The 23,573-nt window shown below is 44.1% G+C and overlaps 1 protein-coding gene across 1 annotated transcript in view; it reads left to right on the top strand.

Annotated features, from left to right (window-relative positions):
* The window catches only part of LOC138580420 (trichohyalin-like), a 50,308-nt gene that overhangs the window by 13,103 nt on the left and 13,632 nt on the right, over positions 1–23,573 (top strand). The gene's annotated exons all lie outside the window — the stretch shown is intronic.

The raw sequence follows: 23,573 nt of genomic DNA, 5'->3' as shown, positions 1-23,573 counted from the left end.
GGATTTCAAATAAACAGCATTTTATATGTGTGAGACCAAGAGGTTCACGGCGTTGGTCCACAATAGCACGGATCTCAGGAGATCCTCCTCACACATCTACAATTCCTGCTCTCAAATAGGTTGTATACGAATTGTTTGAATGACAATTGACCGAATTACAATTGACCTTCTGAACAATTGACCGAATTTAAAAGGTCAATTAGGATATAATATATATGCTGGGCGAAACCCCCCACAACCCGCCACCCAATCCAATCCCCCGTCCCAATCCCCTTATATTATTATTCCCCCACCCAACCCATTATACATATAAAAATAACCATACGGTCAATTGTACAGAAGGTCGTACAGAAGCAATTAGGACCACTGTAATAGAGTCAATTGTGTCATTCAGTCAATTTTTCCTGAACAATTTGGTTAATACCCTCAAATAACCTCAATACCCGAAGCTTCCATACTCCGGTGTGAGTATTTATTTCAGTTCCAGTCTTTTTTTATTGCATTTTGGTTCTTGTTATATTGTTTTTCCAAATATAAGGGCAGGCCTACAAATACAGAAAAACACCAGGAGCTCTGCAAACCTAATATGGGGTGATTTAGGATGCAATACATCAATGGTCGGCCACCAAACCCTTTTTTTACAGATTCCTGGAATAGGGACACTCCAAGCTGATAATGCGCAAGTCCCACAGAAAGTGGAAGTGTATTGTTCTCTCTGGATTGGCTTCGTTCCTCTGAGGCTCTCGACTTGCTCACACATCCACATCCTGCTCCACCATGCGCCCTGTATCACGTGTTACATGACTACATGTTCATCTCCATCCCAATCTCTTTCAGAAATTCTTTCTGTATACGTTTGGTGGTGGCTGTTTTCTAGCCATTAGGATACTTGCACCTATTTAGTTGCTTGTAATTCATCGTATGCCTCTGAGAAGAACCGGTGTCATTTTTCACTCGTGCATCTGAATAATATTTCAGCCACATCAATTCATCTGATTAGGATTTCATGCTAGATTCCTTTCTTTTTTAAATATCTTTCATTGTTAAATTTGCTTTTCATTCCCATGTTCCCTCCCTGTTGCCCTGTGGGCGCTTTGATACACAATTTACTTGGTGTAGAAGCGCCTCACAAATGCACAAGAAATAAATAAATGACTCAGCATTTGCTTGCGAAAAAATAAAGGAGTAGTTGCATTCGGGGTTGACAACATCTTAAAGGGGAATCAACATTGGGGTCAGTTCCGGTTTCGTTTGTTTCTTGATTTGACTCGTTTTCGAATCATCAAACAAAATCGATAATCGCCTCGAGAATTGGGGGAGTGGTGGGGCCACGCCACAAACTTGCAAGTCTGCCCTTGATCTCACCTGTCCTTTGAGAACTGCTGAAAGGAATTTTCTAGAACAAGTATAAGTTTGAGCACATGTATTGTACTGTCTTCAACCCCCAGCCGCCTATTTGAGGACTGATCATAAAAATGACAGGTTTTAAGCTATAAGCCCCGGTATAAAAGTCCCCCTTCCCCTGGCATGAGGGCCAGTTCCCCTCATGCACACAGCACATCATTTATTACTCACTGAGGGTAAATGCACTCGCCAGTGCCCAGTGCCGAGTGCAAGTTAACGGTGGCTAACAACATCCTTATGAGAGCGTGAAAAGGTGCTCACAAATTGGAGCCAAATTTTAAAGCAAAACATGTTGAATCATTTCTGCCAAGATTAGAAACAAGTATTGCCAAGGCCAATAGTATTTGGCTGCCATGTGCCAAGAGCAGCCTTAAATGCCCCATTACACTGCCCGCTATGACCCAGGGGCAATACAGCTCACACATTTGCAAGTGCTAGTATGTTACACAAGCCAGGCACACACTTCAAACAAACACAAGTAATGCACAAAAACACTGGGCCGTCAACCCGGGGAGATCTGGGACTCTTGCCATGTAATTGATAACAGGGACAACTAATTGCAACGGAAGCACTCCCAGAATGCTTACCTCTCAATAAATCACAACGCCAGCAGCACACACAAGAAGGGACACATGGCACTACTGAGGCTGCCTACAATCCATAATCATAGTATTCGTTTTTGGCAATCTTAGTTTCTTAAGGTGGTGCAACCCCCAGAACGCCCCACTGGGTGGCTAGTGTGAGCAATGGGAGTCTTAGATGTCAACAGAGAAGGGGCATGTAAGGTTTCAGGGAGTCTAGCCAAGATTTGGCGACCTGCGCAGCTGAGGTGACGTGACGCTGTGGAAAGTCTGTGTTAGCAACTAGTGTGATGGCCGGCCATTTACATCTTGCATTAAGTAACACTTCCTATTGGCCTCCGGAGGGCACGTGACCCTGCTATCGTTGCTGCTTATATGGAATCGCTGTGTAAAAACTTGATGTTTCTTAACGTTCACTAACAAAATTTCTGAATGAAAAAAATACCCCCTTTCCCTGATCTTCAGTGACGGCTCTAGGTATGCCCGTTCTGGTGCACACACCTTCAGTCATGTAAAATGGTTACACGTCTGTGGATACACAGTGTACACACGTGATTAGGCATGTGCAGATAACTGGGCTGCAGTGAGGGTGAGCTGCGGCTCAGTTCACTCCCAAAGTTCGGACTAGTACACCAAACAACTTAAAAGTATGTACTGCCAAAGACATAGGTAGTAATTGATACGCACGCATACTCCTGCCATCTGCTGTGCCGACCAGATGCAACAGCAGATCCTTGCCACAAGGGGGAGTTCAACTGCTGTGGCCTGATCTGAAAAAAAGGCCTCATTAAGGTAAACACTCCACTTTTCATTGAGGACACATACTAGCTACATACAACGTCTGTCTACCAACAAAAATACTTACAGTCTAGGTTTAATCACCTAAAATCAATATGTACTCCGACTTTCAAAAGTAGGCAGGAGAGCACTTCTACCTATACATCCTCAGTGCTTTGAGGTGCAGTATTATTCTGTGGTGGTCTGGGGCTTATACTGTACCCGATGTAGAGCACAACGTCAATCTGATGTCATGAGAAAAACGGAAAGGAAGCCAGGGCTGCCATTTGACCAAAATGCCTGGGGCAGTGGAAGTGACATCAGATGTCAGGTGACATCATATGACCTTTGACCATTAATTTATTTTATTTATTTATGTTAATTCTTGTAATGCGTCACATGCCCATGGTCCTCAGCGTGCACAAAAACAACAAAGACAGTGGGGTCAGCAGGGGAAGTCAGAGATAGGGAGGAGAAGACATTTAGTCTACTGAGTTAAAGAGGAGGGTTTTAATGACCTTCTTGAAAACGTCCAGTGAGGGTGAGGTTCTCACGGATGGTGGAGGGGCAACCTCAGAAAGTTATGTCACATAGACTCTGACATAGGTTCCTCAGCCTACAGCGAGCGGTTCCGATGGGTCATCAAAGTGCACCATTGAAGTGGGGCAGGTGGGGCAAGAGATGGGCCAATTCTGAATGGCTCGGTGGTCTCCACACAACCACAGCTCAAAGGAAACAAAACAAAACAAAACAAAACACCAAAGCACTGCTAATGTGTTAGTTGTGCCCTGTCTCATCCCTGGCGCCCGTGTATCTCCTGCTTGCAGTGCTCATGAGACCAGGGGTTCCAAAGGCAGTAACACAGGTTGCAAATAGCAAGGTAGGTGTCGCAGCGGCTACCTCTGGCAACTCCCAAATGATATCCCTGAAGCAAGCTACCTGAGCTGGACTGACCTCACGAGATTGGGCAGGCTTTTTCTTCTGAAAATCCGGTAGGGCTGAGAAGAGTCAATCACTTGCTATGCCAATAATCTTTTATACTGCACCCGTCACAACCATAGGTCTGACCGCCTCAGGTTTTGTCTGAATAATGTCGTATTGTGTCCCTTCCCGAGGTAAACCAGGCCGGTTTAGAAAAGAAAAGAAAAGAAGAGAAAAGAAAGACAAGAAAAGAAGAGAAAAGAAAAGAGGGACTAGGTCAGAGGATCGGAGAAGTGGTAGTGGAATAGAAATGAGCATACAGGTAACCAGTGGAAGAAGTGTACAGAACAAAGTGGTGGAACTGTGGCCTGGGCAGGGGAGAGGGTAGGGGGAAGCATAGTGCAACATGTGACAAGGTGTTGCAGCTGGGGCATTGCAACAGTATAAGTGATTAGGAACCAAGGCTCCTATTACAACTTTACACTTGCACAGGGACATGAATGGACAAATCCCCTATATAGAATGGTGAATGTCGTGATAAAAAGTAGAGGAATGGTAAACAGATCAAAATAAAAGTAGTGGAACACCGTTCCTGAACGTTCCCGCTCACTTTGATCACTGCAGGTAACTAGAAAGGAACAAAGGGGTTGAGGGAAGATATATGGTTGTTGAAATAGCTGTGCGTGTGTCGTCATTGGTAGTGGATCAAGCACATTTTGATGGGAAAAAGGGTGATTAAACCCACCCTTGAAACCGAGCAATTTTCCGCGTGGGCAATGTCTAGTACGTTGACTGCGAGGTAGTAAAATTAGTCAGCGCAGGGGTGTGTGATGGACCCAGTGCTCAAGCATACCCTGGAAATGGGGAGGCTTCCTCGACAGATAACGCTGTGCGAATCATCTCTCCAGGTAAAGCAGAAAGGATAATCCGGGGTGGCCAAGCCGACTGAGAGAAGGGCCAGAACCAAAATGTGTCCATGTCAAAGTGTAAGCGGGGAGCACAAAAGGGCAAAAGGGGAGCGGAAGAAGGATGATCTTGGACCTCGAAGTGCTGAGCCCCCTTGGGCACTTGATGAGGGAACAGATTGAAGGATCAGGGGGGGGGGGATGAAGTGTGAAAGATGTAGTGCAGTAAATGGTAGTGGGTTATCAAATTCTAGAACTCTGCACCCATCTACTGTAGGGAAATGGACGCTTAGCTCCCTATCAAGGCTGACCTCTGCCGCCTACGGAAGCACCGCTCCTCTATTTCATCAGGCTCATTACAGCCTATGGACGACTCTGCCTCAGGTTCAGGAGACACCGGGGTGAAGAGGTGCACTACTGAGATATATAAGCTTAAGTGCAAATGCGTCAAAAACCTAACATGGTTAAATCATTTAAAAACATTCAGGTGCCAATGGGTAAAGTCCCCAGACCATATAGGACTCCAAAAAAGCCAACAAAACAGAAAGCCCGTTGTTGCCAACAGGTATCTCCGAATGCACTCCAATGGGACTAATCCCCAAAAAATTCAAATTGTAAATAACAAAAAACTAATTTGAAAACAATAGTTACTTATTAAAAAAAGAGAGAGTTTGACTATTTCAAATGGTCGATATGGAAATAATGTATTTCAATAAGTGAAGCACTAGCCTTCAATAATGAAAACAACAACTTAAACAGTGCGTTTTCAAATTTCGCACTCCGTTGACATACCTTGGAAAAATAAAATAAACATTACAGATAGAAACCAACATTTTATATCTAGTTTCTGTAGTACATACAGGTGAAAGCGAAAAAAAGCCTTTCAACAAGTGGTAGTTTACTAATAAAGCGAACACATAATCATATACCAATTAGAATAAATACATTCAACATATCACACAGTTTTAAAAAGAAGTGTCCAGTCTGTAAGATACAAATCGCTGACACTTTGCAATTGCTGATGCGTTTCGGATCGTAAATCTTTTATCAAGACTGTTATGCTGCTTTTTCTCAAATCTCATTGAAAATCTGTGACCTAAAAAATATATACATATATAGTCACTTGTTACTTATTCCTTCATCATCAAAAATGACCAGCTACTAACATATTGTCAAATCAGTTTCTAACCTCAATGAATAAATTCCCATTGTGCTGGTATAAACCTAAAGTAGGATATACGACAAATCAACTTCCAGGGCACCAGTGGTCTCAGGGATGAATATCGGTTTCTAAACCATCAATCATCCCCAATGCTCTAGCACACCAGGAGGCATCTGAACACAATGGAAACACAAGCACATTTTAAATCTCCTTGTCCAATTTTGGAAAACGTGGACGGAACAGCAGGCTTATTTCCGCAAGGTAATGGATCGTTGGTTAGTTGCAACACAGCAAAAATACAATTATTACTCAATGATAAAAGGGACTGTCCAGTCAAGGTTGTATACAAATACCTACTTTATTATTATTCAACAGACAGTTCTAGCACACTAAGAAATGCAACCCAGCCTGTAAAGGAATGCAGAGCACAGACATTTTCAAGAAGGAAAAGGGATGCACTCTGGATACTGACAGGAGGGTAGCCGGTAAAGTGATTAATCGCAATAGTTCAAGGATACTTGGCTCCAGCATAAAGGGAGCAAGGTGTAGTAAAATGTCACTAGGGGCCTTCTGATAAGGACCAGGGGGACAGAACCACAATGTACCTTGTGCTTGTAAAAGTTCTTGGTGCTCAGCCGCGCAGAGTCCGTTTCAGGGCACTTTGCAACTTCTGCGACAGAGATCAAGACGGGGGAAAGCTGCAGGTATCAGGTGGCAGACAGTTCAGCGAGTGAGGCTGGATGGACGGTTGCAGACTGGCCCACACAGCGGTTCGGGGTCAGGAATCATTGTCCCGGTGCTAGTTGGTGGGTCTGAAGCACTGGTTGAAGCATCTCGGATGACGTTAGAGACTGCGGCGTGACAACAGTCAGCGGTGTAGTCGGTTGCAGCATGAAGGGCTCGACTGGTCCGAATACGTCCTTTCAGGTGGACCCTGGTTGATGCTTGTCGATGCACTCCTCATAGCTTCTTCACTGGGCTTGTGTTGTCCTTTAAGGCGGATGGTCCAAAGCTGAGGAGAGTGTTGCAGGCAACTGCCTTGTCCTTGAATTGGTCCAGGGACTCTCTGGCACTTCACACCTAGGAGGCTTGCTGCAGAGCCTAGCAGAGCACACTGTGTGCTGGCTGGGTACCTGTTCTGGAGCTGCTGGAGGGTACTCTGGATTCAGTATCTCCCTCTGTTTCCAAGGAAGATTTTTAGAAAAGGGATCTTGCTTCTACCTTGGAGGTCCCGTCCTTCCTTACCTGGTGGAAGATGTAAGTCAGACTGTACCTTCAGCCAGTGTCAAATTCTGAGTTCTTCTAGCTACTCCTCGCAAAGTCCTCCGATGATCTACCCAAAAGAGGGTCTCAGCCCACTTTTAAAGCCAAATAGGCCACAGTGATTGGTGTAGGCTAAACCTACTTTAATGAACCAATCATGGGGCCCCACCAACAAATTCCTGTATGCATGAGGTCATAACAGAGTGCTTTGCAGTAGAAAAGGTAAAGGGGTGAAAACATGTAATTCTAAGGCCCTGATTCACAGAAGCATTTTATAATGGTGCAATCCCATAGGAAAACGTTCTGTGAATCAGGCCCTATGTCCTACCCATCTTCCTGTCTGTCGTGGATCATAGGGTCTCTCTGGTTAATTGAGCTCTATTTTGCAGCTTGATTAAAGCGGCAGGTCTCCATTGAAGCTGCCACGAGAACAGATTTTCTGTCTCATGCAAACCACATTCTCGTACCTTCTGAATGGGGTCTCCCTGCAGGGGTTGCCTACTTTAAACACCTAGGCCCAGACATGACAGCTCACTGTCATTTGTACTTTAGGGCGGAAGCTGACTTCAGGTTGACACAGTGCATATGAAATGGGTGTTGGGGTTTCCTGTCTCCTTTGTTTAGCCTCTGCAGCCAGGATCCATGTGAGCTTGTTTGAATTAAACTTTGATTAGTATGTGAAGCTGCCACAGCAGCAGACCTTAGACAAAGGGAAAGGGCGGATCCATGGAGCCTTTGCTAGTTAATTAGGCTGGCCATGGTAGGAGGAAGGTTTTGCCCTCCCTCTTCTGAGATGCCTTGTAATTTCCCAACTAAATATGATTGGGTGGATGGCGCCTGTAGGCTGTGTCAACCCAGAGTATACAGGTCTATGTGTATGTCGTACAGTGAGCATAGAAAAATATATGCAAATTAGCCCCGCACATTTTCTGGCGGTTCATCTACTACCCTACCATCTCTCTCCTCGGCTGGCTCCCTCCACTGAAACAGCATCCCCTTTCCCCTCCATCTTGAGCCGCATCTCCTCAGATTTGGGTAAACTCCTCAAGACTTTCCTCTTCACCTCCTCCTTCCCCCTCTCCCTCCCATGCTAAAACCCCAGAGTTGCTGAGATTGACGGCCTGGGCCCTTATGTGTCCTTCTGGGTCCTGGCCTTCCACCCAATCCCCCCAGCCCCAGGCCCTCTACCAGCACTTGACCTTGGGCTCCCACTGGCCTGTGTGCTCACAGGCCTGCACTTATTGTATTGGCAGGAGATCACTCTTTACCAAGTGATCTCTGCTAAGCACTTAGCTGTTGCTCACAACTGACTTATTGGCACTTCCATCTGTGGAACTATTAGCACTTACCCCTCCCCTTGTCCCTTCTCTCTCTCCGCACTTGCATGCTCTGAATGCTCACAAGGCCTAGTAGGACCACCTCTCTCTTGTTCATCAGTTTATTCTATCTACCTTTTGTTCCCATGTTCCCTCCCCATTTTGCCCTGTGGGTGCTTTGAAACACAGTTTCTTGATGTATAACTGCCTTACAAATGCACAATATATAAATAAAACCATTCAATTTTATTTAAAATTTCAAAAAAGCCCAGGCGAGCACACACACTGTGCAGATGGCCGAATTCCTCACAGGATATAAAGAGACTAATCAATCTTCTGAACTAATAAGGAAATGACACACCATTCACACCACAGTGGGGATTCACTCACCCACATCTGGATGTCATGTAGGGTGATGTAATGCACGAGAAAAATCACTTCATAGACTTGCACTGCAAAATCGGAAAAGGGCGATGTATAAGCGAGTGGGCTATCCCTCCCAGACTAGCAGAAATAATTGCTGCCCATGTGTACCCAGCTTACCATCACTGTAACACTAGGAATCGAGCAATTAGATGGACCGCGGAGCAACGGGTGGGGTGAAGAGGAATGGGAGGTGATTTAACACAAGGATTACTGCAAAAAGAAATTGTATGGATTGAACGCACCTGGGGGTATGAACTGTGACTGAGATCTGACATGCTATTTGCAGTCTGCAGTCCGTATCACAGTTTGATTGATTAATAAAGGTTGCCCGTATTAGATATTGATCTTCTGTCTCATTTGGTGCTGGTTTTAGTTGCAATTGAAACTGGGGGCAAACCTTTTATGTGAGACTTCAGTAATAACTTTATATGCACCGAGAATGTGAGCAGGCTCGCCTGTGAAAAGTCCGCCCGCATACTAGTAGCTTTTTCCTGGGCATGGTTGCTGTTGGTGGAATACTAGTATATCTGTGACTTGTTAAATGCATGTTAACCAAAAAGGTTTTTCAGCTTCCCATTCAAGATAATTAATAAAGAAATTATTTATTTTCATCCAGAATGTAAGCGGCCTCACCTGTGAGGGGTCTGCCCGCATACCAGTAGCCTTTTACAGGGCATGGTTGCTGTTAGTGGAATACTAGTATATCTATGGCTTGTTACATGCATTGGTTATTTGCCTTCCCACTTAAGATATTGTTTGCCATATTGATTCATAGCTTGGAGACCATTAACCTTCATTGACCTGAAGAATGTGAGCAAGCACGCCTGAGAGTGACTTGTCTATGTGATGAAGAGTTATGTAATACAGAGCTTGAGAACTTTACTATTCTGATTTTAGTTGTTACCAACAGACATGGGAAATCCCAGGTACTGGTAGGGTAAGGTGACCAGATTTTGAAAATAAAAAACCAGGACCAACCACTGAAATAGAAGTAGGACTCCAGCTTCAGCAGTGAAACTGTAGTCCTGCTTCTATGTGGGTTGCCTGTCCTGTGACATGTTGGAGGAACAGAATGCTTATTGGGACCCAGAGGAAGGTGGAGGGTATGTGGGAAGGGGTGAAAATGGAGTGAGGAGAGCGCCGGGGGTCCTGAGATTATTCTAAATTCAAAAACCCTGTTCAGGATTTGGGGATCGGGTGGATACCATCCCGGTTTTTGGGAAAAACGATGGAAAAATCGTAATATCGGGCCATAAACCGGGATGGTATCCACCCGATCCTCAAATCCTGGGACAGGGTTTTTAAACTTAAAAAAGTCTTGGCACCCCGGGACGTAGGCACAAATACCCGGACAGTCCCATCAAAAGCAGGACATCTGGTTACCCTATGTTAGGGTGACTGTTTGAACACTGTGATCACCTTTAGTATATTGATGGTGTTAGGGAATTTGGGCTATAAGTCATAGGATATAGACATAGCCGTCCCCGTGTTAGAGAGGGTGCTTCTTGCCCGTTTCCCTTATGAGATACTGTATGGAGCCTGACTTTCATGGCAGACATCGAATCAAAGTTGCCTTCATTAGAAAAGGCTTGTGTGGATGACTGACTATCTTGTTTGGGTTCGACCAGATACCCTCTTGTTTAATTAATTGTTTTGATTTGTATGAGCTCTTTAGCGTTGTTGGTGAATTTAGAATCATTTCTTGGTGGTTTTTGTGAGCACAACATTATGTTAAAAGTGCAGTTTTTCGGCCTGGTTTTACTTGAAAATTAATATCACACATTTGCTGAATGCTTAATTTCCCTATTAGGAATGCACCATACTTTCATGAGTAGATTCTGCAGTGTTTTCTGCACAGTCCCTAGCCATTCCAACATGGCCAATGAGCCAATCGCTCATCTCTTCACTCTGATACGAGTGCGCGGAATGAAACTGGCTACATAATATGGACGCATGGCACTCGACCAGTTTCGCCTGTCTGTTGCCGCGCAGTCCGTTTAATTGCATGATTCCTAGCGTTACAGTGATGGTAAGCTGGGTACAGATGGGAGCACTTATTTCATGTAGTCTGGGAGGGATAGACCACTCACTTATAATCGCTGTTTTCAGATTCTGTAGAGCAAGTCTTTGGGCCTCATTACACGGATGGCGGTAATGGTTAACGGTCACCGCTAATGGTAACGGTGACCGTTAACCGTTACCGCCTTACTACGAGGTCCCTTAGCGGGTTGGTGCTTTAACGCCTGCTTTTTGCAGGCGTTAAAAACCAACCTGCTAAGGGACCTTGGTGCTAATTACGGCACCGCAAAATTGCGGTGCCGTAATTAGCACCTTCCCCATTCCCATTATGCCCTATGGGGCAAAAATGGGAATGGGGAAGGGCAGTGGTGGAAGGGGGAATTACCGCCCCGCCAACCTTGGAATGGGGCGGTAATTCCCCCTTCCACCAAGGCGGTGCTGGTATTTTACCGGCATGGACCAAGGTGCTAATAGCACCTTGGTCCATGTGCTAATACCGCCATCCGTGTAATGAGGCCCTTTGAAGTGATTTTTCTCGTGCATTACACCAGCGCTACATGACATCCAGATGTGGGTGAGTGAATCCCCACTGTGGTGTGAATAGTGCGTCATTTCCTTATTCGCTCAGGAGATTGATTAGTCTCAAAATCCTATATATTTTTTATGAATTTAGAGAAAAAGCAGCATAACAGCCTTGATAAAGATTTTCTAGGATCCGAAACGTGTCAGAAATTGTGAAGTGTCAGCAATTTGTATCTTACAGACTGGACACTTCTCGTTAAAACTGTTGTTTTGAATGCATTTATTCTTATTGGTGTATGCTTATTTGTTCGCAGTATTAGGCAACTACCACTTGTTGAAAGGCTTGTTTTCCTCTCACCTGTATGAACAACAGAAACTAGATATGAAATGTTGCTTTCTGTGTGCAATGTTTATTTTATTTTTTCAATGTATGTCAATTGAGTGTGAAATTTGAAAACACACTGTTTAAGTAGTTGTTGTTTTCATTATTGAAGGCTCGTGCTTCATTTATCGAAGTACATTATTTTCATATCGACCATTTGAAATTGAGTCAGACTCTCTCTTTTTTTAACAAGTGACTATCGTTTTAAAATGTGTTTTGTGTTGCTTACAATTTGAATGTTTTGGACCAGTCCCACTGGAGTGCATTCGGGGATACCTGTTGGCAACAACAGGCTGTCTATTTTGTTCTGCCTCAGGTTCAGCCTGGCTTGCGATTGACGCCGCCTCTGCCGAACGCATGTTAAGAAATATCACAGTCTCTGTAGAGTGAATGACGCTAGAGAAAATTAAAGAAAGAAGTGGGAAAAGGAGAACAGCAAGATAATCCATTTGTGATGTTAGGTACAATATTTACAAACCTATTAAAATTTGCAAAAACCCCTTGGTGAACAGCAGGCACCCAACGTGAGAGTCTTATTTCTGTTTGCAGTCAATGGTATGCAGTTCATACCTTCATAGGTATTTTGAGTTATGTACATTATAATGCATTTATGATTTCACATATCAAGACTTGCATCCCAGCTGCAAAAGCCGTCTAACGAGTATACACATTGAGGTTGACACCAAAGGTTGGTGGATCTTCTGACAGTCAACGCAAATAATTAATGAAGCTATTTGTGGAACTGTACGTTTCGGCGGGTGGGCTAATCAGGACCGCCTTCCTCAGGTCTTCACTTAAGACCATGTATTGTGGAAACATAAGTGTGAACAATCTCTTTGTAACCCACTTGTCCAATGTGCCAGGACTCTAAGAAATGGAGCAAGCTAGAGCCAGTTTACCAAATGTGATATCTAGCTATGCTGCGTAACATCTTATGAACTATTTTCATCCAGGCATGGCTTTGTAGCCAGAAACCCTTTCCACGGGGGACTTGCTGTTTCACCTTTTCATTTAAACTATTTGCCAACAAGTCCCATAATGCCAAATTATTTTAGCTAAAAAGCTGTGATTGCTATGATGTGATCCTCAGCACCCAAGGCCAGTTGGTAGCTTTGAGATATTTTGCTTACCTATCTCTATGACCAGTGGTTGCATGGTCCAGGGTTTGTGGATTGAGCAGAACAGTCCAATGATTACAGTGTCTCCAAGACAAAAATCCTTATCTTACAACCTATCTGCTAGAAGAACTGAAACATTTGGTCAGTCCCTACTTTCTTTAGGGGGACCGTCCCCATCAAAGCCAAACTCATAAACCTTGGAATTATGACGGACTCTGCGGCCTCATTCTCAGGTCTCGGGTACAAGCAGCGGTCAGATCTCTGCATCCCAAACACCTCAAGCATTTCGAGACTTTCATCTCCCAAGAAAACTGGGCAGTGGCGTCAAACACCTTGGTCGACTCTTGATGTGATCGTGGCAATGCTCTCTCCCCCTACTAATGGCATATGAAGCCAAGAAATTACAAAAAAAACCGGAGTGCCCTTTTAGAGCTCGCCTTCGGCCTCAAGGAGAGTCAACCCAGTTCCTCCCACCCCTGGATCCCATTGTATTCCGGAATCAATTGCTTCTTGTTGCACACACACCTCCGAGGAAGGTACGCCGTAAAAGAATTTGCAAAAGATCCATTCAGAACCAGCAACTTTCATAGTCCTGGCAAAGTAAGTCTAGTTTGGGCGGTTTGATGTGGAGGAGTCACTTTCAGAAGTTGTGGGTTTTAACAGCAATGCAGATGTACCTGCAGGGGGGCGGTCCAAAGGCTGGGGGTGAGGGAGGAGAAAATCCCATGCCCTGGTGACCGCTGGTAGGGCAGGCCAGGAATGAGTGGGTGAGGTCCTCAGGTTTGGAAGGTTGGCAGAGACTGTACGTAACATTACACATAAATAAACCTCCACCTAGCCCCAGATTTTGTATTTAACCAACCGGCACATAAGCTGTGTGCGTAGCAGCCATTTCACACCTGGAAACCTGCACATCATCTCAAAGGGAGAACCTTTGCATGCAAAATAGGGTGGAACTGTGCAGGTCCCTTTCTGCCTTCCTTACTCACTGTAGACTGTGAAGTAAAAACACAGATGATTAAGCATACAGCAGGGCAGGGCAGGGCTGGGCGATGCCCAGCAATGGCTCTGCCATTAAACCTGCAGTGATAGTTTTGTGGGTGGGGTGGCCCCTGGCAGTGCAGCAGCTGAGCTGCAGAGTCACAGCACTGTCAGGGTCACATATTTCAGGCTCAACCTGATGGCTGCTGTGATGGCGCCCAAAGGGCGGCGTGCTGAAAGATTTCTAACAGGAGGGAGGGTTTCCACATGGCTTTGCCAAGGTTGAGCAAGACATGCCCACAAGGATGCATACTCACCCTTCCTGAAGTATTGCTATTGTTCACCCTCCCAAAAGAAACAATCTCCTCCGCAATACGCTGTAAAGCACGGGCACCGTGTTCACACATGCACGCCACATTCCTTGTCCTTTGAATATGCGCGTTATGTTCGTTTACTTAAAGGTGTTGCTGCATTGCAGGCCATTTTAAAAATATGCCCTCATAATCAATGGTGCTGTCAGTAATAGCAGGGTGGCTTTCAAATATTTCAGCCTATTGCTAATGGTGATCAATGAACTATCCTACCGGGGGTGTTGCTCCAATACATACGGGTGCCCTCAAATATCCCAAACTTTGGCTCATTGTGCAGCATGTCCCCTTCCACATTGCCAGGCCAATGCACAGATTTCAATGTCACTTTCACAGGGCCCCAGTCAGACATCTTGGATCTGGAAATCTGGCATGCCGCTTTTGCATTGCTTCCGGATCATGTTCAGTTTCACTGGTGCCGCCATGCCAGTGTTTACATTGGCCCGGCACGCTGTCATGCTGCATTGTTGACGTCAGAAATTAAATGATTATGCTGGTCTTATTGCTATTTATTTACTGTTTATTTAATAATGTGAAACAGTTTAAATATAAACTTTACACATATACATAATAATAAACGAATGATAAATTAAACAGATAATTAAAAAAAATAAAAGATAAGAGAAATAAGAATAAAGTAAAAATAGAATATTATTATAAAGAGAAAAGAAAAGAAAATCAGGGAAACTCAGGCATAAATTGTGAAGACAAAGATCTCATTTAAAAAACTAATAATTCTTGTCACAAAATTTCAAAGATGAAGAATCAATCTATTTAGCAAGAACATAATACTGCTATTATAGCAAAGAGCAAAAAACAATAAGTGCAGTTAATAGTTCTGTATCGTGCATCATAGGAAATATGCTTCATTACATTTACCGGGATCAGAGTCTTCCCTTCCCTCAGTCAGTGTAGCTGTAAATACTTTAAATTAGTTTCAGAGGATCGGGCATTGTACAGCAATAACCCTCAATTATATTTCTCCCGGAAAATTGCCCAGGGGGGTTTCATGTTGCCTTTAAAAAATTGTCATGTCAGTTTCAGAAATCGGATAGGATAGCTCATTGGAAGCAAGACGACGGGAGCAACAAAATTGCAATCCCTGTGTCTGCGCTTAGAAACCTCTGTGTATTAAGCGTGCAATAAATAACAAATTATACATATACATTATACAAATCCACTGCCAAAATGTGCCGTGCCAGTTCCAACATTGCAATGCCAGCTTCACATTGCCCACTAGAAAGAAGTAGCACCAGAGGGCTCTCGAAAGAAATTGAATTAGGTCCTAAAGACGGTAACGGTCAAGTCGTAGACAGTTGACGAAACATCACACCGAAAAGACAGATAGGCTAACCGCCATCGTCGCATGATCATTAGGGGTGTTTAAAAGAAGAAATCCCCCCCTTAAAAATAACGAACAAACGTTCTCTTTTTGACATAGACCTGCAATCTGATCTATCTCTTAGTCAGCCTGGACCAGTAGTGATCTCCTCCTGGAATCACCCCTTGCTTAGTATGAATAATTGACAGAAATGTCACACTAGTACATTATACAGTGTGGGTACTAGAATTTAAGTAACTATTTGCTTGATACTATGTGTTATGTATTGATGCTTTGATGTATGTATATATTTTTAAGTGTTTTTCACTATATGTTTGTTTGAGGCAATGTGACTTTGTGCCATGAGTTTCTTAGCAGCTGCACAGACTCTAGTTTTAGACGAATCCACATTGTGTGCATAGTGGTGGTCTACAATTAAGCAATAATCCCGAGCCGCGGGGGAATTACCAAGTCAGCTAATGCCCCGGGGCCCTTAACGAAGGCCCCGGGGCATTACCTGACTCGGTAATGATCCCCGTGGCTCGCGGATTATTGATATTAGCACCCCGGCCCACAAGACCAGGGTACTAATAGCATTGTTTTTCTGTTCCGAAATGCTGCAGCGTTTCGGAACAGAAACAAAAAATGTATTAAAAAAATGGCCGCCGGGGAAGGGAAAACAGAGTCCATTTTCCCTTTCCTTGGCGGACATGGGGAGTGGATGTGCTGGGGAAAGAAGTGTTGCCAGCCCACTCCCGACCGAAGAAGGAAAAAAAAAAAAGAAGGTAAGTGTGGATGGGAGGGCAGGGAGAGGATTGTTTGGATGGGGGGGGTTGGTGGGATGGTGAGAGGGAGGGAGGGACAAAACACTTACCTGAATCCCTGGTGGGGGACGATGGGAGCCTCCAGCAGTGTGGTGGCTCGGGACAGGGATTACTCCGTTCCAAGCCTCCTCATTGGCTGAGGGGCTGCCATCCCCCACCCCCCCACCCACAAGGCCGGAGAGGGATTTCCGGTTAGGTAAAGCCCCGGCGAGGGCCAGTCAGATTGCATTTTACAATCTGATTGTCCCTCGTCGGGCACTAATGAACAGTACACTACTTTCAGTGCTCAATAAAGCAGATTTACAAAGTAAGCACATAACGTGACAACGCATTCTGAGATTACATTATAAATCTGTATAGCTCAAGAGGTGCAAGTGTACAAAAAATGGATGTCTGCAGAATACTTCGGGTACACAGTTACCCGCATTCATTGAAAATGAATCTGTGTCCCTCTTCCCATAATGTAGGAGGGAAGGCACACCATAAAATGGATGATACGCCTCCCCACCACCCTGGAAAATGCAGTCTCCAGCTCTGCAATTGCTCTTATTGCCCACCATTTATAGGTGGGCTAGGTCAGGGCGGGTATGTTAAAAAACATGAGACGCACTTATTACAAGACTCCTTAAATGACAGAGTTTAAGACTCCACACTGTTTGTACTTGCATATGAGTTTCATCCTCTTTGCAACACCACATAAGCTCAAAGGTTGGACCCTTGCAGCATCTATTCCTTGGGTCGCACTTTTAGAAAGGGTTTTTTAGCCAGCGCTAGGAGCATAAAATAGGTACATGCAAGCAGTGCTTAATTTGTGCCGGTGTTCGCCACCGGGACTCATACAAGCGATGTCTGACTGCATGCCAGCTTCAGAGGTCTTGGTGCTGTGCAGCGCCGGCCGCCGTGCGTGTAGTGCGCTGTGTAGGGGCCTCTGTGCTTGAGACCGCAAGAGTAAACTACACTCAAGCAACAGAGCAAGTAGAGGAGATTAGCTCACGGCTGCTGCCGTTATTGAAGAAACAGCAAGTAACAGTTCATTCTTAATGGAGCGCGCAGTGCTGACTGTTTAATACAAACACTGTGAAGGCATCTGAGCAAAAGAGACTGCATAATTATTTGTAACCCTAGAATAGATAAGGGACTGGAGGAGTGGCTTATGGTGCTGCTATCGCAAGTCACACTTACTACCCACTAAGACAGCATGCATTTGGTGACTTCAAGTATCCGACTGCGGGAATGACCTCACACACGGTATTGTATAAAATATACCTACTCCCAATAGTTCAACCCCCAAAAGTCCGACCCCCAATTTTCCTCATATATATATATGTGGGGGGGGGTAAAGTGAATAAAAAATGTATAAATGTATACGGGGTAGGGTGGGGGGGATTTGCGGAAAATAAAACTGAAAAAAACCCAGACTTTTCAGTTCGGTAAAATCACGTAGATCCTCACACAAACACAGACAACACACGCTAACCTTCTATGGGCATATGCTAACACTGTGACACCATCTGTCTGAATGCATAGACAACCTCCTGCCATGATTTGTTCTATGGTTGAATGAATTACTGATATTAACAAATCAATGATGTCCGCCAAAACAATTCTACAATTTGACCAGTGACTTTTTTTTGTTAGACACAATTTACATTTCTTTTTAAATGCATGGTTACATACATTTGCTACTCGTGATTTCAAATGTCAACATGCTATATTTAATTAAAGAAAACACCCAGTTAATTTGTGCAAAACACACATTGCTCACAAGATGGACACTTCCAAAATGTGCATGATATGTAGTATGTATCCTGAGCATGAACAAAATGTACGGGTTTTAAACAGATGGGCGTCAAAAGGGCGGGTCATTTAAAACAGCAATGCTTCATAGACAAAATATCAGTGTGGGAAGGAGTTGCAGATGACAGACTCGTAATCTTAGAAAAATGCAAAAGAACTTTGGTACAGTCATTTGCAAAACAAGGAAAAACTGTTTTCTCCATTTTTCTAATTGAAGCATTATTAATCAAATAGCTGTAACTTGGAAGGCAACAACGTAATGTTGAATAAATATGTCGCAACAGATTAAAAACGCCCTTCAATTTGACTGAGCTCGGTTTTGTTTGTAGGGGCATATATAATGTCTTTTTCTTGATGAACTGGTGTAATAGCAAATTCACTGTTCTGGACCAGTGCTTAAGTGCGGGTGTGTGTGTCAGGGCTCAGCCCTGGCACTTCTTTTTGAGCCCCAGCACTTGTTGTCTCAGCCTCACTTTAATGATGACGTGGTGATACTCAGTGCATCAAGCAGCCACACTGAGCAGGTGCAAGCTGTAGTGTAACCCTAAATATTTGTCGACACTGAGGGGAGCAGCTATGGATGGTGGCAGCAGTGGTGCCCACCCGCAGTGTCACAGGAGTGCGAGAAAATATTTGGGCCCTGGCACTTAAGCACTGCATGCAAGTGCAATACTGCATGACACCCTGGAATTATATATGATGTTAACAAATGTAACATCTGTCCTTTTACACGCTGATGCACTCTGGCACAAAACACAGACACAGCCATGGCAACAGAAATCCCAGACCAATCAGGTCTTGTGCCAAATGTGAAGCCATTCCTGGTTTCTGAGCTCGGGATCACTTGGCCCATCAATATTGTTGGGGTGAATGCTCATACTTTAAAGATTATCCACATTGTAAGGGAACCATGTGAGGAAACTCTGGACAGCAGTCTCCCCGCAGAATTTCCGGCATCAACAGGAGAACCCAAAGAATTTCCACCGGGATTAGAATTTTAATCTTCATGCAGACACTTGATTCCGCTGGACGGTGCCTGCTTTTTCTATAACTTGAAACAAGGTTCAGCCCACAGGCAGTGGCGAAGCACAGAATTTGAGGGCCCCCCTGCAAGCCATACTGAGCCCCCCGACCCCATGCACAGCAACAAATCATGGTTGTGCCACACTCTGGGCCAGCCTAGACTAACACGCTTTTGCAATGCACATGATGATCATGCTGCTGCAGGGGCACGCCGCACACTGCACTAGGACAAACATATAAATATGTGTTTTAATGCATTATACAGCACACTTTCTGAGAACAATTGGCTAAAAAGCCAGATCGTTTGCAATTGTTTTGTAGGGTAACCCCAATCCAAAAATCCAGTACATGCAAGTCACCAACAGTGCATAGGACCATTAATGCTTCAATTAGTTTCATGCTTTCCTATTAAAAATGCCATGCCACAATGAAATCATGTCCAACTGGCTGCACAATGTAGACCAGTCTAGACATGTAATGAACATATTACAGTAAAACATGCCATGCCACATTAAGACATACTTAGACTGGTTGCACCATAATGTCAGTCGAAACAATAATAATCATCATGTTAATTTTATCACAGATGCCCAGAAAAATACCAAAAAAATATGCAGTGCCATAGTAAGAAATGGCAGTGGCGGCTGGGTAATTTCTTAAGTGGAAGGGCACACATATTTCGGCCAAATATGTCTTAGTGACCGAGTGTAGCAAGGGAGCCCAAAACAATTAAGGTGGGTGCTGGGGGGTTCTCTCCCGGCATTTCTTTTAAAATAATGGGTTAAAATGGTGCATTTTACAGCACACTTTTTTGAAAAATTGAATAAAAAGGCAAACAGTTTGCAATTGGTTTTGTAGGGTAGCTCATGAAAAAATCCAAAAGATGCAAGTTACCAACGTGCAAATGAGCATTTCTCCAACATATTTTCATGGTGCCTTTAACCACAATACATGCAAGTATAAAAACATTTTCACGCTGGCTGTGCACATACATTTCCATGCTGGCTTCACCAATATATGCTAGCATTCCAATATAAGAACATACTCATGTTTGCTTTGAGCATAATGCCAGTAATGATACTATAAGAAAATATGTCCATGCTGGTTCTGCCAATATATACCAGTAACCCCACAACATACTCATGTTGGCTTTACCAAAATGCATATCACAGTGTGAAAATATATCCAAACTGGCTGCACCAAAATGCCAGTCTAGATACATGATAACACGTATCATGCTTGTTTTATGAGAGATACCCAATATAACATGTCATACCACAATAAGAATTGGCTAGACTGGCTACATTAAAAAGCCAGTCTATCTACATAACACATATCATGCTTGCATTATCGAAGATGCCAATACAAAATGTCATGCCACCGTAAGAATTAGCTATATTAGCTGCACCAAAATGCCAGTCCAGCCACGTAATAATGCTTATCATGCCTGCTTTATCAAAGAAGCCCAATACAAAATGTCACGCAACAGTAGGTAATGGCTAGACTGGCTGCATTAAAATGCCAGACTAGCTACATAATAGCACTTACATAATAACACATACCATGCTTGCTTTATTACAGATGCCCAGTTAAAAATGCCATGCTTGCTCCCTGGGCCCCACAGCTCCTCACTCATGCACACAATCAATGTGAGTATGTGTGTATATGAGGCACTCGGGTGGCCATGGGGCAGGTATGATACTTTCTTACTAGGCATCTATGATAGATGTCCTGAAGAATAAATACCATCCCTGTCCCCTGGGCCCCACAGCACCTCAGAAGGAGAGCTGATTCTGGCCCATGGTGAGGAGGATTGTGCAACAACAACATTTTTAAAATGCCTTTGTTGTACAACCCTCCTCGCCCCACTCACCAAAATCAGCTCCAGAGACCAACACAAACACACACACATTCACACAACATTCACACAGCATGCACACACTCATTCACATGAGCACCCATCATCATAAACTGACAAATAACCAAAACATACATGCATCCATACACATATTTAAACATTAAATAAATTAACATAAACGTACTTCTGGCCCAGTCCTAAGGCTTTCATCCAGAGCTCCAGCTCCTGCGTAGCATGAGCAGGAATCAGAAAGCAAAAGCTTCCTGCTCCCTGCACATGTGCGCAGGGGCCTGAGCGTGGTTGATGAAATGCCCCACTCCAGCCTGAAGCAGAATGCCCCCGGCCTTGCATGATTCATTGAGCATTCGCAGCTGGGGAGCAGAACTGCTGGGGAGCAGAACTGCCAAAAGGAAACCACATTTCCCTTTGACAGTTCAGCCAGCCCAGGTGTGCTCCCTCAGCTGGAATAAGCAGCTGAGGGAGTGTTCAATATTGTGCTGGGCTGGCTCCTCCATAATGAGCAAGGGGGCTAGTGGGTTGATGCCCCTTGCCCATTATGGACGAGCTACCACTGAGAAACGGCTAGACTGGATGCACCCAAATGCCAGCTGGACTGCTTTATCAGAGATGCCCAGTAAAAAAAAGTCAAGCCACAGTAAGAAATGACTAAACTGGCTGCACCAAAATGCCAGTCTATCAACTATTAACACATATCATGCCTGCTTAGCCTGGACATGGATGACCATTAAGATTTAGCACACAACCCTGCCCCACACCACATGTCCCCTCTCCCTCCCATCCCTACCCAAAAATTTGCTTCTCGGCCCAGAATTACCTCAATGTTCTGCTTCCTCGTGCCAGTACTTGTGTATGAGGCAGTTTGCCACATGCACAAGTACTGGGACGAGAAAAGGTAGGGCTAGGAGTAATGAAGATTACAGGTAACTAAGCCAGGCATTACCTCCATCTCTCTCTACCTCATTCCAGTACTTGTTTATGTCTCATACACAAGTACAGGGACGAGGAAGAGTAGGGCTAGGAGTAATGCAGATTACCAATAAGTAATGCAGGCATTAAACACAAGCACACACACATTCACCATACACTCACACACACGCAGCCACCCATACATTTATATGGGTATCCTTTCACCATAGACTGACACAGGCACACCCAGGCGGCCACCCATACATCACTCACTCTTTCATACACATATACATATACACACACACACACTTACATGCAAGCACACACATTTAAACAAAATACCTTTTTGTTACATTTTGAATCCGTTGGTGCAGGGAACGAGACCTCCAGCTCCCTGCAGCAGGAGCGCTTGTCATGACAGAGGGGATGGAGGCTTCCATGTCATGGGGTGAGGGAGAAGCCCTATGACTTCAAAAAGAAATCGTGTCTTTTTGAAGTCACTCTACCTTCATAAAGAAAGCATTTCCATTAAGGGTCCAAACCATAATGGAAATCATTTTTTTATGAAGGCAGAGTGACTTCAAAAAGAAACGATTCATTTTTTAATCCATAGGGCTCTCCCTCTACCCCACCCCATAGCATGGAGGCCTCCAGGACATAGGATGGGGGGGCCCTAAGAAATTAAAAAGAAATAGTTTATTTTTTAAATCACTCTGCCAACTAAAGAAATTATTTCCGTTACGGTCTCGTAATGGAAATAATTTATTTTTGAATTTATTTTTGACCCCCCCCCCACCACCAGGACATGTGGTGTGTCCCCCCCATCCCCTGCACCCCGCTATACAACTGTCCATGGGAGTTTATTAGCAATAACAATCACCATGTTTATCATGGTGGTCGCCATTGCTGGCCTCTGCTGTGAGTTCGTTCCTATTCCTGTCACTGCTGTGAATGACGAGTATCCGACGGATCTCTGTGTTGGTGTATCTCCTCCCTGTGTGTGTGTGTGTATATCTCGGTTTGTGCGTACATCTGTGTATGTACATATCTCTGTGTACGTGTGTGTATCTCTGTGTGTGGATCTGTGTATATGTCTTTGCATACGTGTGTGTATCTCTTTGCATGCATGTGTGCATGTGTCTGTGTGTGTGTATCTCTCTCTGTCGCTGTATGTAGCTGTGTCTGTGTCTCTGTGTATGTGTGCATCTCTCTGTATGTGTGTATCTCTGTGTATGCGTGTATGTATCTGTGTATGTGTGTATCTGTGTATATATCTGTGTGTGTGTATATTTCTGTGTGTGTGTCGGATCTGACGAAGAAAAGGACCCCTAACAGTAAAGGAACGCCAGGAAGACACATTTCAGAGGCTCCCTTACACTTCATCCTCACTTGTTAAAACTGGTAAAACACAGTTGAATCAAGTATAAATAAAATATAATATATATATATATATATATATATATATATATATATATATATATATATATATATATATGTATCTATGTGTGTGTAACACTGTGTGTGTGCTTATCTGTGTGTGTGCATCTACGTGCATGTTTCTGTGTGTATCTCTGTGTGTGTATCTTCCCGTGTGTGTAGCTGTATTAAGCTGTGTGTGTATCTCTGTGTATGTGTGTATGCATGTGTGTGTGTGTGTGTGTGTGTATGCGTGTGTGTG

This window comes from Ambystoma mexicanum, chromosome 1p (assembly GCF_040938575.1).
Source record: "Ambystoma mexicanum isolate Mex_15411 chromosome 1p, UKY_AmexF1_1, whole genome shotgun sequence".
Taxonomy (NCBI): domain Eukaryota; kingdom Metazoa; phylum Chordata; class Amphibia; order Caudata; family Ambystomatidae; genus Ambystoma; species Ambystoma mexicanum.
Note: the sequence above shows the minus strand (reverse complement) of the source record. Positions and strands in the feature narration are given on the sequence as shown.